The sequence below is a fragment of the Papio anubis genome, chromosome 3, assembly GCF_008728515.1.
Source record: "Papio anubis isolate 15944 chromosome 3, Panubis1.0, whole genome shotgun sequence".
NCBI lineage: Eukaryota > Metazoa > Chordata > Mammalia > Primates > Cercopithecidae > Papio > Papio anubis.
Window position 1 is genome coordinate 98,388,044 of NC_044978.1, and position 20,048 is coordinate 98,408,091.

Below are 20,048 nucleotides of genomic sequence, written 5' to 3' on the forward strand. Positions count from 1 at the left end.
CATTTGTGGGCGGAGAGCGCTGGGGCCCTGCGGACGGAAGACCCTGGCTTGACCGGGCTAGCAGTGTCGCCGAAACAAAGTAGTCCTTCTGGGTAGGCTCTCTGTCTCGCCTCCTACCCTCTGGGGCAACTCGCCTAAAAACCCAGTTCTCAACTTAACAGCAAGAAGCCCAGCAGCCGCGTTTGCCTTTTATTCCGCACTCTGATTTTTGGGGGGAATCGTTTGTCCCGCTCATTTTCTACAAACATTACGGTATCCTGTTAGCATTCCGAACAAGGGGCTGTTCATATATTTGCCTTCAATGATTTCCTGAAGGAACATGTGGAAGTAATAGCGAGCTGTGCAGTCACCCGAGCTGAAGATGCACGAGAGCAGGTCGCGTAGAAGAGCTGGGGCAATGGGGCCCCCAGCGCAGCCCCAGGCGCCCTATTTCCGAGGCTGATACCCCAAGATCCTGTCCTAATTAGACACAGCACCGCGCCCGTTGGAGTACTTCTCTGTGACTCTCCTCTGTCCACTGCACTGTGTCCACCCTCCTGGTGAAGGAGGAGACGGCTGTTGGACGTGCCAGTCCCAACCTGGCCACCTTGGCCATTTTCAGAGTGCTTGTGTGGGGGTGGGGTTGAGGGAGAAGGATGAAGGATGACCCCCAACCCCAACAAGATAATTCAAAAATCAGAGAGCGAGAAAGGTGAACGCGCTCCCATCCCCCGCTGTCGCTGGGAAGCCCCACTCTGCCCAGGTCTGGTTTCTGGAGCATCAGCGCCCCCTTTCCCTCGCCGGCAGGATCGTTTCCTCCCGACACTGGCCTCGCGCCTTGGGCGCAGGGTTTGGGGCTCAGCTGTCAACTCCGAAGCATTCGTAGGGTTCGACCCACTCGGCGGGAGGGAACGGAGGAAGAATCAAAAGGCACCCTCTCCCACGACGCGGAGGCGGCGGGACGATTCCCCAAACGCCCAAGCTTGAACTTTTTTGTATGCGGAGTTAGAAGCCAGGACAACCTCGCCCAGATAACCCCCAAAACAAAGGCACGACCAGATAAGTGACTTAAAGGGAGTAAAGGTCGTTCTATCGGAGAACGTTCCAAACCTACACAGACCCTCTTTTCTTTGTACCCTATTTCAGACTCCACCCAGTCTTGCGCGCGCACACACACACACACACACACACACACACACCCACCCCCCACACAAAACAAAAACCCATCGTTGTCATATTGGACTCAACAGTTTGCCTAATCCCATTAAAGAACTAGCAACTATATAGCCCTTAGCCCTTCCCCTAAAAGACCCTTAGTTCAAAACCGCGCAACCGCTTGGAGATTTCTCCCGAGGGCCCTATTTCTAGTTGGGCCGAGTTTGTAGAAGGGACGTTTCTTGATTCTAGATTTATATTCTCTCTGGGTATTAAATGCAATTTTGTATGTTCCTTTTCTTGTTTTCAAAGAGAACATAAAACTATAGCAGTCTAAGAAAATAACCCCAAAATGGGGAGGCAAACTCATTCTGGAAATGATGGGCTGTTTGTAGTTTCACAAAACCGCTTTCCCGGCAGAGCACCAACACCTCCCCCTTCCACCCCCCCATCCCATCTGGTCGGCTTCTCCCCGCCCCCCAGTTGTTGTCGAAGTCTGGGGGTTGGGACTGGACCCCCTGATTGCGTAAGAGCAAAAAGCGAAGGCGCAATCTGGAGACTGGGAGATTCGGAGCGCAGGGGAGTTTGAGCGAAACTTTTATTTTGAAGAGACCAAGGTTGGGGGGGGGGGGCTTATTTCCTGACAGCTATTTACTTAGAGCAAATGATTAGTTTTAGAAGGATGGACTATAACATTGAATCAATTACAAAACGCGGTTTTTGAGCCCGTTACTGTTGGAGCTACAGGGAGAGAAACAGAGGAGGAGACTACAAGAGATCATTGGAGGCCGTGGACACACTCTTTACTCCATGTGTGGGACATTCATTGCGGAATAACATAGGAGAAGGTAAGGAAGAAGAAAAAATGATTTTTTGTTTATAAGAGAAGTCCCTGATCAGACTCTGGGACTGGAGAAAGCGAAGTAACTTCAAACTTTGGGCGACAAGAAAAAAAAATGGAGCTGGATTCCAAATGTGTGTCCAGAGAGCAATTTTTTTTTTTTTTTTCGGAATAAACTTCACTTGGGGATGGGTGGGAGATAACCATAGAATTAGAAAGTCTAGGGATTTTTTTTTAAACACACATTTTCCAGACCTATTTTTAAAAAACAATGTTTTTCTAACAACCCTATGGCCTCCCAAAGAAATTGTTTAGGCTTACATTTTTGAGGTTTCTTTTGGGAGTGGGGGTGGTGTTCATGAATACTGGGCCGAACACCAAGGAACTGGGGGTGGAGGCAGAGGTGTTTGCCCTCTTCTTGGCAGTGAGTCCTGGAAGGCGACAGGTTTTAAATGAGTGTTTTCATTCCTCGCCTGCGGTTTGGCGGGACAGCGCTGCAGCCCATGGTGTGGAGCGCGGCTGGGGGACCAGGGGAGGTGGGGAGAGGGGAGCGCGGAGCGGGGCGCGGGAAGGGGTTGCTGGTCGCAGGAGGCGGGCAGGGCTCGGCTGGAGACCGGACCTCCGTGCTGGCCTGCAGCACATGGAGCCGGTCGAATGCGCGTAATTACTGGACGGCGCTGCTCTGGGTGAGAGTCCGGGCCAGATTTGGCGCAGCTGTGACGCGGCTGCGGGACAAGCAGAGGGGCGCGGGCGTGGGCAAGGGTTTGGGGCGCTCTGGAGGGGTTTGTCGGGTCAGTGAGGTGCCAGGGAGAGCGGGTGCCTGCTCGGCTGTACGCTCGGGTTGCACGCCCTAGCGCGGGGGCGACAGCGGCGGCGCGGGCGGGCGGTCTGGAATAATGACAAACACATTTGGCCCTGAGTGAAGAAGTCGATGTCGCCTCGCATTCCAGCAACTGGGATTTGAGGAATTTCGAACCGCACACCAAGGGGTCCTCATTGTGCGCCGTGGCCCCCGCCCCCGCCCGTCTCCCCGCGCCCCCTCCTCGGTGGAACCGTTTCTGCATTGCCCGGGGCTCTGCTGCCGCTCAGTTCTGGCCTCAGGCAGGAAGAGAGGAAAGGTCTCCAGGAAAGTGTCGAACTTCTTGTGAGTAAGTTAGGGACCACTTGGAACTGGGGAAATTTGTTTGCAGGTAAGAGAAAGGTGGGAGGTAAACCACATTCTCCCTCCGGGCAACTGAGCCCTGGGCACCCCCTACCCGGCGCCCCTCTCCGCGCGGGGGTGCACGGCACTTGCCGTCTGCGCTCGCCCAGCGCTGCTCGGTCCTCTCTAGTCGCCCTTTTTCTCCATTCTTCTCCCTGCCGGGTTCAGAGCCGTCTGTGCGTACTTCTCCTTCCTCTGCTGTCTACCCCCATGGAAACAAGGTTTATACACGATTAACTCCGCCCGGCTGCGTCCGGGAAGCGGGCTGCGTCCGTTTGACTCTGAATATGTGGGATCAGCTGTTCTATTCCGAGAGGGTGACGGCCAGGTCGGAGCGACAAGGAGTGTGGCCCGACCCGAGTCCGGTTGCCGGAGGAAGCCAGGAGCCGGGGCCGGGCCAGGTGTGCGGGAACTGCCGGTGACCTGGCCTCGCGTCTTGGTCGGGAGGGACTTGCTGCCCAGGCCGGCTGTCCGTTGTGCATCCCTCCTGCAGCCAGAGGGCCGGTCCCGCACTTCGCTCCCCCAGTTCTGCTAAGACCTCAGGATGTGCGCAAAGAGTGCCTGGAAGAACCTGCCACTCACTCCATCTCCCTGGGTGGGAGGCAAGCATGGATGGGACCCCTATCAGGTCCCGACCGCCCCACGTCCGAAAAGCCCCGGGCTGGGCGGTGTGGGAAATGGCTTTTTGGCTCCGAGGCCGAATTGCTCAATGTTTTGGACCGACTCGCCTCGCCGCGGTCGCTCCTGACCAGAACTAGACAGATTTTTGGAGCAGGGAGAGGCATCCAAGGCAAACGAGGCACGACAATCCTCCGCAGTGCATCTCACCCGACAAACATCCCGCAGCCACAGAAGGGGAGGAAGGGGTCCCGGGCGTGCGCACCTCACCAGCCGCCGCGCTGTCCCACCCCCGACCCCTAATCTGGTCAATCTGGACCCCCGCACTGCCGAATTGCATCCCCTCCCTCTTCTCCCTCTCTCCTCGGCCTCCTCCTTTCCACAATCCTCACTATGAGGAGGCCCTGCCTCGCCTTCCCGACAGGCGCGAGGCCGAGCAGCCTCGCTTTGACGCACAGGTCAGGCCCTACTTCGGAGCTTGCACAGTTTTGGGTTGAGCCAAGTGCAGCTGGACCTCGTTCACAAGAGTGAGGAGGAACGAGAGTGGGGGGACGCCAAGAATGAACCCGTCATTAGCCCCCGGTGCCCTGGCTCTTGTTTAAATCCTTAGATCGAGAGGGACTTGAAGGAGAGCCCAGGCTCCCAGCTCTCCGCCCCTGGGCCAGTTTCCTCTCGGGACGCGGACTGAGGAGGGATGCAGGGGGAGGGGCATTGGGCTGGGCTTTCCAGCTGCAAACACGTCTGGCGCCGAGGCGGGCCCATTTTGTGCCTCCTGGGGACAGACCGTGGGCGGCGCGCAGCGGCGGGACGCATTTTGGGGACGTGGTGGCCAGCGCCTTCCTGCAGACCCCGCAGGGAAGGACTCCCTCCGACCTCCGGGGAGCTGCGACCAGGTTATACGTTGCTGGTGGAAAAGTGGCAATTCTAGGAAAAGAGCTAAAAGCCTGATCAGTGACCGAAAGGTGTGGGTCTCAGGGTCCCCCTGGTCTAACTCGCCGGGTCCACCCGCAGTATCAGCCTTGGGGCGGCAGATAATCTTTCGGTCTCGCCTGGGGCGCAAGATACAGGATCGGGGCAAATGGCTTCTCCCAACTTCGCCCTAGTTCAGTTTCTGCCAGATGGTTGTCGTTTGCTGAAGTGGCTCGGCGGCATTTCCTTTTGTTTTAAACTGATCAGTGAGTGAACCCGGGATGGGCTGAAAAAGTAGATTGTAGGAGGGAATAATGGGAACCCCGACTTGGGGCGCCTCCTTCCCTGCCTCCTGCTGCAGTTTCTCGGCCCCCGCGAAAGGGTAGCTACAAGCGCGGGTGGGCGCGGACTCGTCAGGGGGCAGAGGCGGCTAAGGCGCGTGTCGGGCAAGCTGGCACCAGAGGGCACTTTTTTTTTTTGGACAGAGTCTCACTCTGTCGCCCAGGCTGGAGTGCAGTGGTGCGATCTCGGCTCACTGCAACCTCCCCCTCCCGGGTTCAAGCGATTCTCCTGCCTCAGCCTCCCAAGTAACTGGGATTACAGGTGCCCGCCACCACGCCAGGCTAATTTTTGTATTTTTAGTAGAGACGGTATCACCATGTTGGCCAGGCTGGTGTCGAACTCCTGACCTCAGGTGATCCGCCCACCTCGGCCTCCCAAAGTGCTGGGATTACAGGCGTGAGCCACCGCGCCGGGCCAGGAACAGTTCTTAAATGCCGAGGGGGCGCAGGCTAGCTCTCTCCAGCATTCCATGTGAGCCGCTACCCACTGCCGGGCGGCTCTCGTGCCCATAGGAGGCGCTGGCGAGCGTCTGTAACCCTAAACCCCTCGGCCCCTTTTCCCCCACCCGCCCGGCCTCTCTTCCCGCTCTCCCCCCTCTCCCCACACCCTGCCCGGCCCCCTCTCGGGTCTCAGTTGAAAACAATGCAAACGCCGAGCTTTGTGCCTGGGGCGCGGCGGCCTTTGCAGCTCTGAGGTACAGAGTGCGGCGCGCACGGACGCAGGTCCAGGGAGCGGCTGGGCATCGCCACCAACCCCGGGACAACCGAGCCGCCGAGGGCGTGGTGGAGGCGGGAGGGCGAGCCGACCGCGCAGTGTTCCTCTGGATCCCGGGGTCAGAAACCGGACGGTGGCTGGGGCTGGACTGTCCGAGCGCAGAGCCTCCCGGGTGAAGTCTGCGCGCAGCACTCCCGGCAGCGCTGTCGGGGACCAGGAGCCTGTGCTGTGGGCTAGCGGGCCGGCGAGCCGGGTAAGATTCGCGGGGCTATCGCGCCCTCTAGTGGGCTCTGGGGGCGCATCCCGCTTTCCCTAGCCCCGGGCGGTCGGCGACAGGATCTCAGTGGAGCGCGGCGCTGGAACCCCGGGGGCCCGGAGCGGAGGCTAACCTGGGTCACCTTTCCTTTCCTCCGGGCCGCCAGTGGACGCCTCGCAGGCTCTGTGTGGGCCCAGAAAGCGCCAGGTGGACGAGAGGGGGCCGAGGTCGCTGGGTTTGGATTGAGAATGGAGCGTCCTTTTAGTTCAATGTGGGAGAAGCAGGGGAGGATGGAGGAGGATGGGTCCCGTGCGTTCTCGGGGGACAGGCGCCGTCTTCTGCGTTCCAGCCCCTCGCCAGCTCCCTTTCCCCTCGGGCGGCCTGTTGCTGTTTGTTTGTTATACGACCCTGCGTTATTGTGCAACGGGAACAGTCGTTTCTAATGCGCCCGCGGTTCCCGGGCTGCGCTGCCGTCGCGGCCTTCGCCGGGCTAGTTTATGAGGGGCAGCGGTGTCGCGCGGACAGATAGGGCAGCGCAGCCTGGGAACGGCGTCGCGGCCAAGGCGGTCCCCCGCCCCGAGGGGGCGGAAATGCTGAGGTGTCGAGAGCGTGGGTTTCACAGAACCCGAGTAGCGAGTCCGGCTGAGTCTCTGCGGCCTGGCCCGGCAGCGTCGTCTTCCCGGCTCCCGAAGCCCCGCTGTCCCAGCGCACCCGCTCCCAGTGATGGGGATGGTGATGGGGACGATGGGGAGATGTCCGCCTACCCCGAATTCTTCTGGGGTCCCGAGGAGATTTAGCCATTTTCAACAGCAGTTTTCGTATTTCTGCTCAAACCCCGCGGGCTTTCAACTGAGGTCGCCACGAAAGCTAAAAGTACAGCCTAAGGAAGGGGGAGACTGGAAGTTAAGATTTGGGATAGTGGAGCTCAGAATTCCTGGCAGACGCGTCTGTGTCGCAACCCCTGGACGCACGTCCTTCGACCAACACTGCCATCTGCTGGCCACTGGCAAGAACTAATGGGCTTTGCGGAGACTCCAAGCTAGTACTGGCATTAGGAGGTGCTTTTTTTTGTTTTATTTATTTATTTATTTATTTATTTATTTATTTATTTATTTATTGCTCTGTAGGACCGTAATAGGTGACTGATTTTCTTTTCCTGTGAGGCTACAAGAATTGCTGGAAGACAGCATTTTTATTTCGTGGAAATTTGTGTTGTGTTTCGCCTTGGTTATTAATGCTTTGCATTTACATAGTGAACATATTATCAGAGCAGGCCTGTGAGGAAGGTAGTGGGGGGTATTGGTGTTCCCGTTTATGAGTGAGGAGACCTAAGTCGGGGCCTTGGTGACCTCAAGATAAGGTTGTGCCATTAGGAGTCACACCCGTTTGGTGACATTCAAAAGGATATGTCATTTTATTCTCCCGTGGTTAAATATCTGGTGAAAGGAGAGCACCCATGTTTATGAGCCCAGATTGTCCCATAAAACGCTCCTGTGTAAAAACACTCCAGCCTCCTCCCGTTACTGGAATGTCTGATGGAGCTCCGGGAGATCAAAACAACAAAACAGGCTCTGGTAGGGTGCAGAGGTCCTGGTAAACACACCCTCTGCTGGAAAACAGGGAGAAGTTTCCATCAGTGTAGACCTGCACTTGGGTTGCCTGGGCTGAAGTTAGGAGACTGCGTAGAAAAAGGAAGATGTGTAATTTTCACAGTTAGAATTAACTTAGGAGAGCTGAAATTAGCTGAACCTCGGAAATCTGAATCTTGAAGTCACCAGTGGCTTTGGGATTATGAGAGAGTCTCCTGTGGTCTTTAATCATGTGAGGGTGGGGTGAAATTAAATATTCAGTGGTTCTGCAATGGGATGCACTGTGCAATTGGTGATTGAGAAGCAAGCTCTCTGGCTTTAGGAGAAGAATGTCTTGCTCTTAGTCCTTCTGGAAATAGAGCCTTGCATTGCCTGCTGTCTCTTTACACTGCCTGGGGTTATACAGTCGTGTTCAATGGCTCTTTAGTGCTGTTTTAAGGGCAGGAGATGGCACCCTGTTAAACAGAAAGGATAGTAGCTGCCAAAGCATTTGTTTCTCTGTTTCTGTGACTGTATATGTTGGCTCATCTTTGAATGGTCTTTATAGCCACACCAGGCTGGAGGTAACAGGGTCATGGGAGTGGACTGCTGGTGTAGGCTGAATCACAGTTCAGATCCATGTCTCCAGGAGGCAGGAGGTGCAGGGCAAGTCATGTCGCTTCTGGGGCATCCATCACTTTCTTAGTTAAGGAGAAGTTGAAGGAGCTGATCTAAAATATCTTGGGAGTCTGCAGAAAGTTTTGAAAATTAAAGCACTTTCAATTAAAACTCTATAATTTAGTCCTTAAAATAATGCCACAAGGCAAGCAACCAGTCAGGCCTTACTAGTGCTTCCTAGAAGAAGAGACTGAGGCTCAGAGAGTTGGACAGAGTGTCAGATTTGGGATCAGTGGCTAGTCCAATGTGATTTCCATCCTTTCTTCTGAGAGAAAGCATAAGAAGGCCAAGAGGATGGGGGAAAAGCACAAGTCACCTGCCTTGGAGTCAACAGGGCAGGGATCTCTTTCTCAGTTTGTTTCTCTAAGTTATGGCAAATGCTTTTTGAGCTGTGATTATTGAAGATGGGGGCCGAAGTTCAACATGTAGTTGGCATGAGGGAAGTAATCATGATTGAAGAAAAGATTTGGTTGAAATCCATCGTTCTTCTCTGCAAAGGGGGCTGTTCTCATGGATTCTTAGTAGTGCCATGTTTCTCAGAATTTGTAGCTTCAATTACTTATATTTGCACACCTGACTTTAGATGAGCACTGGAATAGCAGTTACTAATTAAGGACGAGCATTTAGAGTAGAAAAAGTGGCAGGAACAGCCAGATTCACTCCCAGAGAGCCTCACTACAGGTCTGATAGGTGAGGAAAGTCCCCATCTTTCCCATTTTTCTTCATTACCTCCCTGTGGGGCAAGCACTGCCATTATTCATGAGTCACCTGTCTGAGTTATAGATAAGTAATGACATGAAACTTCACAAACACGCTGAGCACAGTGGCTCACGCCTGTAATCCCCGCACTTTGGGAAGCCGAGGCGGGTGAATTGTTAATGCTTTGCATTTACATAGTGAACATATTATCAGAGCAGGCCTGTGAGGAAGGTAGTGGGGGGTATTGGTGTTCTCGTTTCTGAGTGAGGACACCTATGTCGGGGTCTTGGTGACCTCAAGCCGAATGCTCAAACTGCTACTGCTACTCCTAAGGTTGTGCCATTAGGAGTCACACTCGTATGCTGACATTCAAAAGGATATGTCATTTTATTCTCCCGTGGTTAAATATCTGGTGAAAGGAGAGCAGACATCTGGTGAAAGGAGACCAACATATACAGTTACAGAAACAGAGAAACAAATGCTTTTGCAGCTACTATCCTTTCTCTTTAACAGGGTGCCATCGAGACCAGCCTGGCCAACATGGTGAAACCCTGTCTGTACTAAAAATACAATAAATTAGCTGGCCATGGTGGTGGGCACCTGTAGTACCAGCTACTCGGGAGGCTGAGACAGGAGAATCGCTTGAACTTGGGAGGCAGAGGTTGCAATGAGCTGAGATCACGCCACTGCACTCCAGCCCAGGCGACAGTGCGAGACTCTATCTAAAAAAAATAAGAAAAGAAAAAAAAGAAACTTCGCAAACAGGCCTAGATTTCTACCCAGGGAACCACTGTTATTGGAGACGGGAGTTTGGAATCTTAAGCAACAAACGTGTTTATTCTCTTGCTTCCTGATGGCTTGCTCAGAGGGCCTGTTTCCATTGCCTACTTTTTTTGAGACGGAATCTTGCTCTGTCACCTAGGCTAGAGTGCAGTGGCAAGATCTTGGCTCACTGCAACTTCTGCCTACTGGGTTGAAGCCATTCTCCTGCCTCAGCCTCCTGAGTAGCTGGCATTATAGGTACCTGCCTCCATGCCTGGCTCCTTTTTTTTAATTTTTAGTAGAGATGGGATTTCACCTTGTTGGCCAGGATGGTCTCGAACTCCTGGCCTCAAGGGATCTGCCCGCCTCAGCCTTCCAAAGTGTTGGGATTACAGGCATGAGCCAATAACGCCTGGCCTCATTGGCCACTTTATATGTCAGTAAATAATCTTTCCTGGCAGAGGGTCCACTGTATCTGGAGGCACTGAAGGAAATCTGGGAGTGTCTGGCGAGGGCAAAGCACTGCTTAGAGCTTGCACAGGAAAAGCAGTGAGCCCTTCTTTTAAGCTCAAGAATGCTTTAAAGATGCATCTTTGGCAAGTCTTGCCAAAGAAATATGGGATCTAAATGTGATAAAACCAAAGACATCAAGCTGGCTCTGGAGGCCTTCTTTGAAGTTTGCTGAGTGGATTGTCAGTGGGAGGCTGGTATTTACATGTACAAACACACAAGTGTGCGTTACTGCTAATTGTGGTAAATCAGGCTGGTCAGCCTGGCTCTGGGGCCCACTGTGCCTGCCACCGCAGCAGTATGGAAGCCCTGCATCCCAGACACATGTCAGCATCCTCAGAGGCCATCAGCCAGCCAGCATTGTGTGAATTGCATTTGGGTTCACAGCACTGTAATTGTGTTTCTCCTGCTATGGTGAGCAAAGGAGGAAAATGGAAGGAGGAAGTGTAATTTGCCCTAGGAAATAGTCAGGCAGGCGGCACACAGGGGTGGGATATGGCTAAAACACTGACCTTCCCTTGAGAGAGACCATATGGTGAAGTGGAGAGGGCATAGCCTTTGTATCACACAGACCTTGTGTTCGAATCCTGGCTCTGTCACTGGCTGTGTGACTTTGGGTCATTTGCAAAACCTCTCTGAGCCTCAACTGCCACTTCTTAAAATCAACTCTAAGTAATCTCTAAGGGTTATTCTTCACAAACACAGCATGTACATGCAAACTTTGGCTTAGTAAATAATGGTTTCTCATTCTCTTATTTTGTTTTCTACGTACCCCACTCCCCTTCCTGTTAGGAGCCTTCCACCTTTTACTCTGTGTTTTCTTCCTTTCTTATTTTCCTGGTGGCATTCAATAAAGCAGAAATCTGATTTCTGCAAAGCAGGCCACCTTACAGGAGAAATGCATGATTAGGCACCACCAAAAACTTTGTTTAGGCTATTATCTTCTGGATCCTCTCCAACCAAACTAAACTCAACTAGGGATAAACACAGCAATACAGGAATACATTGAATTTCTCTCTTACTCTCTCTTTTTTTAAACTAGTTTACTCAGGAATCACATGCACACATATTTTAGCTTCCAAAGTCAATGATGGAACACATTGAGTCCCATTAGGCTCACTCCATTGTATGAGTTAGCATCAGAGGAGTTCTTACCAGAGTGTCTTCATCTTGAATAGGGCCTAGGTAAGAAGAGGATGAGACCTGCTGGGCTGCATTCCCAGGAGATTAGGCATTTGTAGTCACAGAAGAGATAGGAGTTGGAACAGGAGTTGATAGATACAGGTCATAAAGACCCCAGTAATAAAACAGTTGCAGGCCAGGTCTGATGGCTCATTCCAGTAATCCCAGTACTTTGGGAGGCCAAGGCAGGAAGATTGCTTAAGCCCAGGATTTCAAGACGAGCCTGGACAACATAGTGAGACCTTGTCTCTACAAACAATAATTTTAAAAACATGAGCTGGGCATGATGGTGCAGGCCTATAGTCCCAGCTACTGGTCTGAGGGGTGGTTGGGGGTGCAGACTGAGGTGGGAGGATAGAGGCTGCAGAGAGCTGAGATCAGGCCACTGCACTCCAGCCTGGGTGATAGAATGATACCCTGTCTCAAAAATAAATAAATAAATAAGCCAGCAAAACCAGGATGCAGTGAAGAAGCTGGCCAAAACCCGCCAAAACGAAGATGGTGATGAAAGTTACCTCTGGTCATCCCTACTGCTTATTATACACTAATTATAATGCATTGCCATGCTAAAAGACACTCCCACCGGTGCCATGGCAGTTTACAAATGCCATAGCAATGACCAAAGATACTCTGTACGGTCTAAAAAGGGGAGGAACCCTCAGTCCTGGGAATTACCTGCCCCTTTCAGGGAAAACTCGTGAATCTTCTACTGCTTGTTGAGCATACAATCAAGAAATAACTATAGGTATACTCACTCAAGCAGCCATGCAGTTGCTGTACCCATGGAGTAGCCACTTTTTTAGTCCTTTACTTTCTTAATATATTTGCTGTTATTTTACTCTTTGGCTTGCTCTTGAATTCCTTCCTGCATGAAGCCAAGAACCTTTGTGACCTCCCAGGTCGAACCCCAATTTTGAGGTTCACCCTATGACATCTTTTCTGGTGACCAATGACGGGACAATGGTGACCTCCCATTGACTTTAAATTAAGACTGATTGGCATTGTGTGGGCTTCACTAGTGGGTGAGTCTCTCCTTGCCCAGATTCAGCTTGCTAACATTTTTTTCCCTTCAAATTGGCTCCTTTGTCCTTTCTAATGTTCTTTATTTTGGACAGATGGGAAAGTGGCTGTGAGGCCTCTGGCTTAGCAGCCTGATAGCGGCCTCCTGTTGTCTGGTTGCCCCAGATGGGAGCATGCCTGGCTGGTCACATCTTTTGCAACCCACCTTGTCATCCCTTCTCTGAGACCTTTTCTCTTTAGTTTCTTTTTAAAAAAATTTTTAAATTAATTAATTAATTAATTTTTAGAGATAGCATCTTGCTCTATTGTCCAGGCTGGAGTGCAGTGGCATAATCATGGCTCACTGCAGCCTGGACCTCACAGGCTCAAGTGATCCTTCCACCTCAGCTCCTGAGTAGCTGGGACTATAAGGCACGCACCACCACACCTGGCTAAATTTTGTGGGTTTTGTTTGTAGAGACAGGGTTTTGCCATGCTGCCCAGACTGGTCTTGAACTCCTGGGCTCAAACGATCTGCCTGCCTCAGCTTCTCAAAGTACTGGGATTATAGGCATGAGCCACTACACCTGGCCTGTCTTTAGTTTCTAATGACTGGCTGTTTGACTTCTCTGCTCTTCGGGCTGATATGCTTATTTCATGTTTGTTGTCTTTGCCTTGGCTATTTGGCAATTGTTTAAGGCAGGACACTTGTTTGTGAGAGTTCTCCTGTTGTGTTGACCCTGGGACACCAGAGTCATCGTTCTGTAGCTCCAATTATGTTAGGTCTCATACTTTTGGGGTTCACTACTGGCCATCCCCCAGATGCTCTGGGGTTTTTGGCATTTGGTTGGGGACCCTTGTTAGCTGATTCTCCAGGTTTTGTGGCATTTGGATGCTCCAGGGTGTTTGGCACTGGCATTCCCCTCTAGCATTGTGGGTTAGAGTCCCACCCAAGGGGAATCTTAGTCTTGCCTTTTCTTGTTTTCTACTCTAAAATTATCATTTTCTGTAAAAGCATTTTCTTATTGTCACTTCATTTAATTTTTTGCTCCAGGAGGTGGGAATTTGCAGGGGAAAATAATTGGACTCTCCCTACACTTAGAAAAACTTCTGTGTCTGTTGAGATCCTTGTTAGACAAAGGGACAGTGGTGAGTCCCAAAGGACTCATCACTAGGGTGCCTTTTAGGCAATTGGAGCAAATTCAAATTAGCAAACAAAGTTTAGCTATTTGGATAAGTACCAGTTTTGTCAGGGAAATAATTTGGGTTCAGCTATCTTTTATAAAATAGTGCATTTGTGTTTCTACATTATGGCTAGAGCTCAAAGATAAAAGCTATTGGATCTATGTTTGTGTGTGTGTATAAATGTCTAGATGTGTTTATGTGTATGTACATTTATTGTGTTATATATTGTGTCTACAGGGTACCAAATTGGCTTATAAATAAAAGAGTGCTCATAAAAAAAGTAAATAAGTCCAAGCATTTCTCAAGCTCACGTAACTTAAGTTTGCTAAAATTTAGAGTTACTAAAAATTCATATATAACTCTGTATAAATGTGCCAAAGAAGATATGCTCTTAGTGAAAATAAATTCTTTTTGGCCAATTCAGATGTCATTTATTTGTGGGGTTTAAAATACGAGTTTAGAAAGAAAATAAAAACAAGTAGAAAGAAATAAAAAACAATAAGTAGTGGAGAGAGATGTGAGGAGAGTTATGAATATGAAGATGTATTTTGGTCAGGAAGGTTATAAATAAATTTTATGAGAAAGGATCTTATATGATAAATTCTTGTCCTAGGATAGAATGACTGATTGTTTAGAGAAAGGAAATACAGGACAAATCAGAAAGCCCAAGCATGTTGTAGATGACCTGTGTAAGTCATGGTAAAGTTTATAAAAGAGAATTAATTAAAATTTAGATGTAATTAGCCATAACTGAAAGGAAATTAATTAATTAATTAATTAATTTTGAGAAGAAGTTTTGCTTTTGTTGCCCATGCTGGATGCAATGGCATGATCTTGGTTCACTGCAACCTCCGCCTTCTGGATTCAAGTGATTCTTCTGTCTCAGTCTCCTGAGTAGCCAGGATTATAGGCATGCACCACCATGCTTGGCTAATTTTGTATTTTCAGTAGAGATGGGGTTTCATCATGTTGGTCAGGCTGGTCTTGAACTCCTGACCTCAAGTGATCCACCCACCTCGGCCTCCCAAAGTGCTGGGATTACAGGCGTGAGCCAACTCATATGCCCCGCCAGGAAATTTATTTATAATAGTCTATCTAAATTTTGGTGCCCTATGTTAAAACAAGTTTGTCTTAAAGTATTGGTTGGCTTTCAGTAAGATTGCAAGAAATACTGACTTTTAATTCTAGAATCTGTTTCCTTTGAAGGCCTCTCAGATTTATATCTGTTCCTTTTCCCTTGAAAAAGTATATCCTTTGTAAGCTCAAAACTGACTTCCCTAGACTCCTTTTACGAAAAGCAATACAGTGCTTGTTTCAGGCTGTGGCTCAATAGCTAAGCCTTTGTTCTTTCATGGTGGTGGCCTGGGTTCAGTTCCTGGCTTAGGGAATGAGAGATTTCCAGTTTGCTACTTCTGGGACTTTTGTCATTTATTCTTTTTGTCTGCACTGACAGCTTCTGATTTTTTCATTTGAATTTTTTTTTTTTTCTGTGAGCTACCTTAGGGGTAATGCTGGGTCTTGTAAAAATTGCTTGTCATCTTTTTGGAGACACCTCTTGTGTCCATGGTTAAGTTATAACCTTGGTTAAGGCCTGTTGGTTTCACTGGGGAAAATACCTTTAAAAAAAGGCTTAAAAGCCAGAGTTGTTGGCTATTTGTCCTGGCTAGAGTCTGGTATTAAGGGATTTAAAAGGATTTTTTAAAAGGACCTCTATAATTAAAAGTCAGCTTAATTAAAAATGGATATTCCATATTCATATATATATACACACACACATATATGTGTATATATATATATATTTGAAAGAGCTTTATGATTTTTTTCTTCTTGGATCTTATTTTTTTAAGAGAAAGTTTTTTGTGTGTGTTTGTTATCTGTTTTTCTTCTCAGTGGTCTGAATTATTTCTCCATTCTGTCTTTTTGCCCCCTTTAATGCCCATATTAGAGGACCTGAGATAATTTCTGACAGCCTGGGACTCCTTGGGAGGAAACAGAAGCTGTCACAGACCTCATTTTGGGAGAAACCTCTGTTTTCTTCATGGAACCCCCAGAACTGTAAGCAGACAGGACCCTTCAGAATCCAAGGCTCTGCTCTGTTTTACCTCACATTACCTGACCTTTGTGACTTTTGGGGGCATCAGAAATTACTTTGCATTGTGAGAGAACCTTTAGCATTGGTGTGTATTACCTAGGTAGGATGTATACTTTTAGGGATGGCAGTTACTTACATGAGTGGTTATTACTACAGGCCAATACTTACTTCTTTTCACATTTAAATGAAAAAAAGCATGCTCTTGGGCATCCACCTGTGAATGGAGGATGGGCTGATTTGCTTTAGGTTGGCCACCAGCCTTTGGGGAACATCCTTGCAGTGAAATGCTTGGTGAAAGCATTGCACTGTCTGGTCGCATAGTGTTCCATTTTGGGGGATCCAGTATTTGGTATAAATATGGGATTCTCGATTTTTGGAGATCTGTTTGGCCTTCCAGCTGTGCCTCCTTATTTGGACCTAGAAGCTGCATGCTTGAAGGAAAAACTTAAAAACTGACAAATGAAAAAAAAATCCTACAACTACTGGATATTTATATGTGTTCTGTGTATTTAAATGTGTTCTGTGTGTGATATTTATATAAAAGAGCTCTAATTCATTGGTTTAAAGAAAAATAAGTGCTTAAATCAAATATATTGTCAGAAAAATGGCAACTTTAAAGCCTTTGAGTTCAAGTGACTTTAGTAATCTTTGGGAAATAAAGATAGTGTTAAAGATCATTGATAAAATAAAAATGTCTTCAAAATTTCGACATGTGGTCTAAATTAGGCAGGTTTGATACTGTTTTCTACTAAACAACATAAACTGCTTCTCTGAGTTTTGGTAATTGTTCAATTTACCTGCTTTGGAACATTAGATGCTAGGTAAGGCCTGGGGACTGTGGAGTTAACCATGTCAGGTTTTTAATCAAAACTAAAAGTTACTAAGAGTTAACACTGTAACATATGTACCTGAGATTACCGGAGAAACAGTTTTACATACAAGATATGTAAGGAAAGTAAAATGTGTTTTTGGTAAAAGATTATAGGAAGGCATGGGAGTACAGTTTTTTGTTTTGTTTTTGTTTTGCTTACTTTAGTGGATTAAAGGATTGTTTTAAGTTGAATAGGAAAAAGCTGAAGTATGAGCAAGTTGTGAAAGGTATATGAAAGATTAACATTGTAAAAGAAATTCTGTGTGTAAACATTGGCTAAAGTTAAAGGGATATTATTATTATTATTTTTGTAAGTTAAACATTAGGATTAAAAAGCACGGCAGAGTTTTCTAGAGCACTGATCTGCTCTGTAACAGAAAATTGTAAAGGGTTATAAAAGGTTTATGAGAATCTTACCTTATGGTCAAACTGATTAAGATTGGGAAGATTTGTCTATAAAGTTTTATTAAGAATTGGGTTTAATATTAATAGTACACTAATGCAAAGGTGAAATTTGGCTTTCTCTCTTGAATAAGATTTTCATGTGATATTACAAGATAATGAAAGATTTTTGTTTGATTTTTAAATAAACTATAGGAAAAATAAGGGCGAAAAAAAGTGACAGATCATTTGGAAACCCAAGTCTGCCCTATATCAATGAGTAAACGTTTTTACCTTTTTGAAATCTTTGAGTTATCATTTTGGTTAAATAAATGCTTTATGGTGACCTGGGATTCTATTTTGTAATATCACTGTTTAAACCTTTTATATTTGATGAATGTTCCAAAATGAAATTCTAAAGTAAGTCTTTTTCTGATCCGATTAGTCTTTCTAGATATCAGGTCCCCTAAAATCCAAAAGTGACATATTTGGCTTATTTGGTGTATTAAAATCATACAAGAAGCACTGTCAAATATAAAATACTATTTGGCTTTCTTTGGGCTATACTTATATAAATGTGTTATTGGTATGTGTTCCAAAATTATGCAAAACTCCTATAATTCTGTTATGACTTAGTGTACATTATCAGTCATAATTATAGTTCTTATGTTACATTATTGTGTGCTACAGAGGTAACCAAATTTCTTTGTCAATTGCATATTTAATTGGCTGTCCTAAGACTTTTGTCACCCACAGACAATTGTTGTCTTGTTTTTAATCCTTTTCAAAAGGTGGTTTATAATCAGCTATAGGACTCTGATGGGTACTCTAAAATGCAAGCCTCTGATAACTTTTAAAATTGTGCCATTGGCTGGGCATGGTGGCTCACACCTGTAATCCCAGAACTTTGGGAGGCCAAGGCAGGTAGATCACTTGAGGTCAGGAGTTCGAGACCAGCCTGGCCAGCATGGTGAAATGCCATCTCTACTGAAAATACAAAAGTCAGCCAGGCATGGTGGCTCACACCTGTAATCCCAGCAATTTTGGAGACTCAGACAGGCAGATCACTTGAGGTCAGGAGTTCGAGACCAGCCTGGCCAGCACGGTGAAATGCCATCTCTATTAAAAATACAAAAATCAGCCAGGCATGGTGTCATGCACCTGCAATCCCAGTTACTTGGGAGGCTGAGGCAGGAGAATCGCTTGAACCTGGGAGGCAGAGGTTGCAGTGAGCCGAGATCGCACCATTGCACTCCAGCCTGGGCGACAAGAGGGAAACTCCATCTCAGGGGGAAAAAGAAAAAGAAAAAGAAAATTGTGCCATTGAAATAGAAAAGAAAACACAAAAAAACTTCCAGGATTCTCATAGAAACTTAACATATTCATAAGGAATGTGGCCCAATATCAGGCAAAACAAGAGTTAATAGCATGGACTAAACTAATAAAAGATCAAAACAATCTTTTTATGACTTTTTGCTTAAAACATTGCTGATCCTTTCTGTTTTCGTTTTCAGAGTCAAGAAAACTTTTCCTTTGGAAAGTATTAACTGCTTTTAACAATTGAATAAAGTATACTACTGTAGACAAAATTTGGAGCATGTCTTTCTTTTTACCTGATTTCTCCAGAATTTGAAAACTATTTGGGAGTATTCTTAACTAATATCAATACAGTTATTTACATAAGTGCAGTAAGAATCTTTTCTTTTGTAACAGGACACAATTAAAGAAACTGCTTATTTTTTGAAGGCTTTGACTAGAATGGTGTGCTTTCAGATACAAACAGACTGCTTTAAGGGATCAAAGTTGACTTACAGAGCCAATAAAAGCTACTTGGGAAAACTGACCTCATTCCTTGTCTATGCAGTCTCTGTATGGGGTTCCTGACCTGTGGTAAGTGAAAATGTCACTTTCTGACAGGCCCAGGAGTCCCAAGTTATCTTGGGACATCAAGAAGAAAGGAATGCACCCAACTTATACAGACATTTTCAGGCACAGATAAATCTGTGGCTGACTCAAGGCTTTAAGAAGCCTAATTTGAGATTCTTTATAAATTAAAGTTCCATCAAAACCAATTTTAAAAAGAGCCTATGTGGCAAATAATTATTTTTGCTGCACTTTATATAAATAATCAGGCCAAATATAATAAGATTAAAACTTTATGGCAAACAAATTGGTCCCACTGTGATTTGTCTTTGGTAAAAATGGAAGCTAGAGAGAGAAGTTGTTTCAAAAACTGTGATACACCAGTTATTAGATTCTAGTCTCATCTGTTGTTTTTGAGTTTCTTCTGCAATTTAGACAGACCCTGCTTATTCCTGAGAATCAACCAGTGATGTATGGCTGTTGCTCAGAAGAAATAAGAGGGATGGCTAATGTAAAGATCTGGATCGGTATTCTAATTCTGGGCATGTATTGGAATTGGCTAGTGACCACATATCAGCTTGCTTTTAACAATTACCCAGTTCATGGAAAGCCTTCTTATTTAGTTTACTTGGGATAATTGTGCTGATTTTGCTTTACTGTTGTGGAATATATTGCTGTTGTCCTCTTTGTGTGGGAATGCAGGATAAACTTACTTAACATTTTCTTAAATTGAACACTTATTAATCTTCCAGATTTCACTTTTGTCAGAACTCAGAGTTATGATTTGCCCTCACTATACTGACAACAGGCTCTGGTAGGGTGCAGAGATCCTGGTAAACACACCCTCTGCTGGAAAACAGGGAGAAGTTTCCATCAGTGTAAACCTGCACTTGGGTTGCCTGGGCTGCAGTTAGGAGACTGAGTAGAACATTTGCTGCAGAGAAAAAAGAAGATGTGTAATTTTCACAGTTAGAATTAACTTAGGAGAGCTGAAATTAACTGAGTCTTGGAAATCTGAATCTTGAAGTCACCAGTGACTTTTGGGACTGTAAGAGAGTCTCCTGTGATCTTTAATCATGTGAGGGTGGGGTGAAATTAAATATTCAGTGGTTCTGCAATGGGATGCACTGTGCAATTGGTGATTGAGAAGCAAGCTCTCTGGCTTTAGGATAAGAATGTCTTGCTCTTAGTCCTTCTGGAAATGGAGCCTTGCATTGCCTGCTGTCTGTTTACACTACCTTTG

The 20,048-nt window shown here is 46.9% G+C and overlaps 1 protein-coding gene across 3 annotated transcripts in view; it reads left to right on the forward strand.

Annotated features, from left to right (window-relative positions):
- The first annotated feature begins 1,667 nt into the window (after positions 1 to 1,667).
- Positions 1,668 to 20,048, forward strand: part of PDGFRA (platelet derived growth factor receptor alpha) — a 60,779-nt gene continuing 42,398 nt past the window's right edge. Inside the window, exon 1 of one of the 3 annotated variants that reach the window (XM_003898883.4) lies at positions 1,668 to 1,982. The gene's annotated coding sequence lies outside the window, so the exon portion shown is untranslated. Of the gene's footprint in view, positions 1,983 to 4,563; positions 4,757 to 15,453; positions 15,654 to 20,048 lie in introns of those variants that run through there. The other 2 variants (XM_009207090.4, XM_017958815.3) reach the window with 2 other exon arrangements.